Consider the following 6,825-nt stretch of genomic DNA (forward strand, 5'->3'; position numbering starts at 1 on the left):
AAAAAAAAAAAAAAAAAAAAAAAAAAAAAAAAAAAAAAAAGCCCTGCTCAGCTTTTTTAAAGGGGCCAGGACACATTTGGAAGGGTCTCCTTTTGCTCCCTAATGTGAGCCTGAAAAGCCTACCAGAGGCACGCAGAGTCAGGCCTCTGGGCAGGGCTGGATGGGTGTGGGTTTGAATAAATATTCCTCAGCACCCAAACCAGAATGGGAGAGAGAAGGATGGGGTGGGAAGCGGTGGGGAGGGGAGTGATTTGAGGAAGGCTTTATTACTGAAGGTGGTAGGAAGAGAAGTCTGGAGGACAGGACTGGCTTTGGGGATAGCAGGATGGGGAGATTCTGGACAATTCGGGGATTCAGTTTGGCTTGGCCTACAGGGCCAGTCATGCCACAGGCTCTGGGTGCTTCTGGATGAGTCAAGGAAAGTAAGGGCAAGGTGAGTGATGGCCAGGTGGGGTAGGAGTGGCTGCCTCCTACAGTAGTGTTAGGCACAGCACAACTCCAGGGGGCATCAGTCACTGCCAGGACTCTCCCAGGGAAATGCCTCTCCCCTTAATAATGAAATAAATCAGGAATCCCAGCTGGTAAGCTCAGCTTTCCAGGAGACACCTGTCTTGTGGTGTGCCCCAGCTACTAGCCACCTCGTTTCCCCTGTTTGGAGGCCACGGATCCCACCCCCCTCCTTCCCGTGCCCTCCCTGCCTAGCAGCAAGGCCCTCAGGCTTCTGCCAACCTCGAGGTTTCAGGGCCTTAGCCCAGGTTTAGCTGTCAGGGAGGCGGGGCTTCTCTGAGCCCAGCTAGGCCAGGATTTCTCCGAGGCCTCTGGGCGGTACTCGGAGAGGGCACCCCTGCGGCTCCATCAGGCGCGTGGGGGAAGGGCAGGGCAGGTGAGGTGATCGTGATCATTTTTAGCCACAGGGTCAGTAGAGTAGGGCGCAGAAGTCAGACAAATCTGCCAGAGTTTCAGGAGCGCCGGCTAAATGGCCAGGTCCTGCCCGGGTGGGCCTCATTTCTCTGGGTCCCCGCACTCCTTGGGAGGTCTTATGAAAGCTTGGGGTCTTCTCCATTCCCCAGAACACTGCAGAGAGGAGTTTTACTTTGCTTACAATTCAGGAGTCCGGGTAGGCAGAGTGGCCCCAGGTTAAGGACGCCTTCTAGAGCTGGGGATGACATGATTTGTCAGTGGAAAAGCGTTGGCTTCGCACGGCCTTAGCTGGTGCAGGGAACCGCGGGCAGGAAGCTGGGCGGGACGCGTGGACTTGCTGAGAATGGGGACGTGGAGGGCTTGGCTCTTTGCAGAGTGCGGGTTGGCAAGAGGCGCTTGGAGTAGAATAAAGGCGGCGCAGGGCCAAAAGCTACCTAAAGACACAGCTCCCGCACGCGCGCCCAAGGTGCGGAGGAAACGCACAATGTGTGGAGACAAAATAGTGTCTGTCCCGAACGTGCATCTTGGGTGCTCGAGCCCGACAGTGGGCCCTCTGAGACGCCGACACAAGGGAAGTCAAGCACTGGCCTGATGTTGGGACTTTTTCTGTCCCTCATCAAAGCCACAGTCCCAGGACCTGGGGCCTCCATGCTAGAGCAATGGAGAGGTGAGCTCCACAGGGCCGCCGAGGAGGCGTGCAAAGCCCTGACCCCGGCTTCTAGGCGCCAGCCGTCAGTAACAGGCCTGGGTCGCCACGCTGAAATCACGCCTTGAGTTTCTGAGCCAGGGACTACTGGGGGTCTGGAATTGTTAGCCTAGTCTGTGGAGGATGCCTTTTCTTAAATGTGGGGCTCTCAAGGCCCAGGAAACCTGTCCCCCCACCTCTTCACCTCCCAACCCAAATTCTCCTTGGACGGAACTGCATGTCAGCAGCCTCTGTGGCCCTTCCTCGCCTGAACTTGTGGCCACGTTACCGTTATGGCTCTAAATTAACCTAGCTTGGGGGCCTGCCTTGCCTTTGAAGATTGTTTTCGGGGCGGGGGGGCGTTGGAGAGGTTGCCTATCGCTGAGGCGGTGACGTCTGGCAAACGAGCCACATCCGATTCAATTAAATGTCTCGCTGAAAAGAGCTCGGAACGAGGTTCCTGGGAGCGCTGTTAAGTGAATCTGCTGGCCGGGCGACTTGCGATGACAGTTTGAAAGATTAGTGTGAGCCGACGCCTGAAATATTACCGTTTAATGGGGGACATCGAGGCTACATCCGGGATCCCTGTTTTCAGGTTTTTTTTTTTTTTTTTTTTTTTTTTTGAGAGTTCTGGAGAAAGAAAAAACTAGCATTGCCTTTACAAATCAAGGCGGCAAGGATTTATTTCCTACTTTCGGGTAAGGGGGCTTCCTAGAGCTGTCAGTCCTGTGGGTCAGGTGTTACAAAAAGGGAAGGAAAAATACCCTCCTTATTTGAACAAAATTAGTGACTTTTACACTCTCTATGCCCTGTGTGAATCGGGTAATGATTTCTCTTGGCTTCCAAAAAGGTCTTGGTGTTGCAGGAGAGAGGAGGTGGGGCAAAAATGGACAAATGCGTGCAAAATAGAAATTGGGGCGACCCATGCTGGTCCCCTTAGAGAAAAGTCCGAGAGCGATTCGCAACTTTTCTTGTCAGTCCTCACTGTTTCCGAGTGAGGAAGAAAAAAAAAAAAATCCCTCTAAATAGATCTAAATAGAAGTTGCAGTGGTTGGGGGTTGGGTGGAAGGAAACTTGATTCTCTGGCCCCCAACAGGGACACATCTTTTTTCCCAAGGGCCTCTGACCCAACCTGGCCGCCTCTCCACGCCGCACTTTGACCAAACTAGCAGGACAAACAGCCTTCAGCCTAGAGAAAGGCAGAGAGAGACAAAAGGAGAGAGGAGAGATCAAAAATCTATCCGTGTATTTCCTTGACTTTTAAAGAGTTGGTGCTTTAAGATAATCCAAATTCCAGGGTGGCTCGAGCGCATTCTCCGTGAATAAATTATTATTAATTGGAAAGCGATCGGCGCAGCCGGAGCCGGCCCCCCTTTCGTGCAATCAGCAGGGCTGGCCGCAAAAGGTATATATGATTAATTGAAAGATAAGCTGGAACTATCACCGGGAATGTCATTAATGCGCCGGGGAGACGTCCATTGGAGACAGGCGGCGTTATCCGCGGCTTTATCTTCAACAACGCCTAGCTCTCCGCCCGCGCGGGGGAAACAGATGGGGGTTTCTGTCTGGGACGCTCGCCCCATGTTTATATTTTGGGAAGAATCGCAACTCGTGGGAGTCCCCGGCTGGCCCCCTGATAAATGAACATTAGCACTTTTTCGGACTACTGTATCAACAAAGGGGCTGCGGCGCTGCAATAATTGGCGAGAAAGCAAACAGAGGGCCGAGAGCGCGACTCTGCTCTTCGTCCCGCTGATGGATGAGCAGCTCCGGCTGCGCGCCGGGCTCCCGGCCTCCGCCTCCGCGCCGGGCCCGGCCACTGGGCCCCTCCGCCGCCTGGGCTTCCTTCCTGGCCAGGCACTGGGGGCGGGGGGCGACTCTGAGGGCCGCCGACCTCGCCCTTGGCTCCGGAAGAGTCCAGGAGGCCTCCGCGGCACCGGATTTTTCCTGCCTCGGGACGCGCCTCATTCGGGTGGCTCAGCTGGCACCAAATCCTTCTCATTCCCACGCTTATTCAGCGCCCACGGGGTGTGCCATGCGCTCTCATCGCGGATCCTCTTACTCCGACTGCAGGCCTGAGGAGAATGGGGCTCAGAGACGTAGAGTAACTTGCTCAGGGTCACGCAGATGGGAAAGGACAGTGTCAGGGTGTTAGGATTCGAACATACAGCTGACTCCAGAGCTGAGACTGTTTGCTTTTATTGCACGTCGTTGCGCCCAAGACCATACTAACTGGAGGAAGAGCAAGACCGCCACCATCACCCCCAACCGCGCAGCCAGGGAAGAGGACCAGGGCTGTTGGATTTGAGATGCCAGGTCTCCCCAAACCTTCATAGACAAGGGAGATTTCCTGCATAAATTTCATTTGAGAGAGAGGGGGGAGAGAGGAATTTAACATGCGTTCAGTTCACTTTCGCCTTCTCCTTCCCTCGCTCTCCCGCTTTTCCTTTCCCTTCTCCCCTCCCTCTCCTCTTATTTTGATAATAGCTTTATCGAGATATAATTCGCATACCATACAATCCACCCATTTAAATTATACAATCCAGTGATTTTTAGTATGTCCACAGCGTTGTGAAACCATCATCACAATTTTAGAACATTTTTTGTCACCCCAAAAAGAAACTTGTGGCCTTTAGTCATCAACTCCAACCCCCTCTCCCACCTTCCCAGCCCTAGGCAACCGCTAATCTATTTTCTGCCCCTATAGATTTGCCTGTTCTGGACATTTCATACAAATGGAATCATACACTATGTGGCTGTTTGTGTTTCGCAGCATTCACTTAACATAATGTTTTCAAAATTCGTTCATGCTGTAGCACGTATCATCTTGTTCCTTTTAATGGCTGAATAATATTCTATTGTATGTCTACACCACACTTTGTCCATTCATCCTCTTGATAAACATTTGGGTTATTTCCACATTTTGGCTGTTATGAATACTCTTCCAGCCCACTTCTACTTTACAGTCGGAACCTTTAGAGTCCTTGAAAGGGCCTTGTTCCCTCTCTCCCATAATTAACCCTGTCCTTCATGGGCATAGCCTCTGTGCAGTCTCACAGGGCCTGAGCTTGCTTTAATGTTCCGCTGTTGCTCTCTTAAAACTCTTAATAAGTTTTTAATCAGAGGATCCACATTTCCATCGTGCGCTGAGCCCACAAACTATGTAGTCAATCCTGCTTTCTGGGCCATCTGAGCAGAGCCCTGGAAATACTAACTCTCTATTGCCTGACTGGGTTTTGACTTTCTTCCCGCCCCCCACCCCCTCTTGTCCCCGCTTCCTCCCACCCCTCCCCAGCCCCCTGCTGGCCAGCTAGGACAGAGGGAAAGTCCCCAAGCTGCTTTAAGAGTTGTCCATGGAAACTTGCTCAGCCATAGGAAGGGCCTAGAGCCCACAGAAGGAAAGAGCAGATCCACATGGCTAGTGAATACTGTCCGTGTGTGTGTGTGTGTGTGTGTGTGTGGGTGTGTGTGTCTGTGAGGGCAGAGGCTAAAAAAGTGGACCAGTTTTCACCCAGCCCACAAGTGACTCCACAGCCTGGTCACTGTTGGGTTCTTGGCCTGATTTTCTCCATTCCTTCACCTACATTGACTGGGTGCCCACTATGTACCAGGTGCTGGGGATGCACAGTCCAAGATGCAAAGACCCTGAAAAAGGCAGGCATTCAGAAAGAACGCTGGCCTCTGAGCCCGCAGTGGGTGTGGTCCTGCCTTTTCAGCAGTTGGCTCACCTTGAGCATGTCTCTTTTCCTGTCTGGTCCCCAGTTTTGTGTCTGTCTCCTTGGTGGTAAGAGGTGTACCCAGCATTCCTTTCCAGCTGCACTATCCCGGGAGACATCCCAGGTTCTTACCTGAATTCACCTGGAGAGTAGACAGAGGTGGACAGGCACGTGGGTAGTTGTCTAACCAACGAAGTAAAACTGGTTAAGATGAGAAATAAGTCTCCGCCAATTGTAATATTATGCTATTTGGGGGAGGGGGGATGAGCTATATGACAATACGCTTTCAAAATAAAGTGATGTTAACATAAGGAAAATGTAATGGATTTTTCTTATACCAAATACATTCAATTTCAGATAGATTAAACATTTAGATCCTAAAAATGAAACACAAAAGTGCTACAGGTAATTAAAATAATTTTGGAGTGCTTGTATATTTGGGAGGGTGGATGAAGAGAACAAAAGACCTAGAAACTATAAAAGATGAATTATATAAACCTGATTGCATAAAAATAAATCTATGCACAGCAAAAATACCATAAATAGAATCCAAGAAAAAACTATACTCAGGAAAAATGCTAGAAATACATGACAAAATACTGATTTCCACAATATGGAAAGAATACCTGTAAATCAATAAGAAAATGATCCAGGAAAAGTATTTAAAAAATGACCAAGAGTAGCAGAGCCTTGCTGGAAAAAATAAAAAGAAATAAATGCAAATTGAAACACAGAGAGGCAAAAGTTTTTACTTATCAGACTGATGAAGATCAAAAAGTGCAATAGTTGCTTTGTCATGCTTCTACATTGTAAACCGGTAAACCTCTTTGGAGCAGTTTGGTACTGCCAAAATTAAAAATGCATAAGCTCTTTGAACAAATATTTTCATTTCTAGGATTCCATTCTATAGGTATATACATGTATGCAAAGAAAAGCATTTTCATTGCAGTTTCTAGTTTTTTAAAGAATCAAAACATGTTAAAAAAAGATATATATATTTGAGGACTGGTCAAAAAATCATGTTGTACCAATAGAACAGAATACCATATGCCATGAGAAAGAATTACATTCATATGTATTCTTATGGTATGTTTTGAGATACTTTAGCAAACCAGGTACAGAATTCGTGTTTTAAATATGGGCATATGTACACATATGGTTCCATGGGAATTTTTGGTGATGAAAGATTCAGGGGAAGAATAATTGGGGGGCAAGTGAAGAATACACATGACACTTTTCATAATACACTTTTTGGAACAGTTTCCTTGTTACTTTTGGGGCTGCAGAAATATCTAGGCCAGAATCCTCTGAGGTGCATATTAAAAATGCAACTTTCTGGGGCCCATCCTAATCTTGGAGTTTAAGAATCAAAGATGTGTATAGTTTGAGACAGGCAGCCAAAGCAGCCAGGCAGCGAAATCTCCATGAAGGGGTGGCTGCAAAGCCCTTAGTGTAGGAAGACTGCATAGGGTGGTCAGCGGAGCCCTAGAGAGAGAGGAGGAA

This window comes from Theropithecus gelada, chromosome 6, assembly GCF_003255815.1.
Source record: "Theropithecus gelada isolate Dixy chromosome 6, Tgel_1.0, whole genome shotgun sequence".
Taxonomy (NCBI): domain Eukaryota; kingdom Metazoa; phylum Chordata; class Mammalia; order Primates; family Cercopithecidae; genus Theropithecus; species Theropithecus gelada.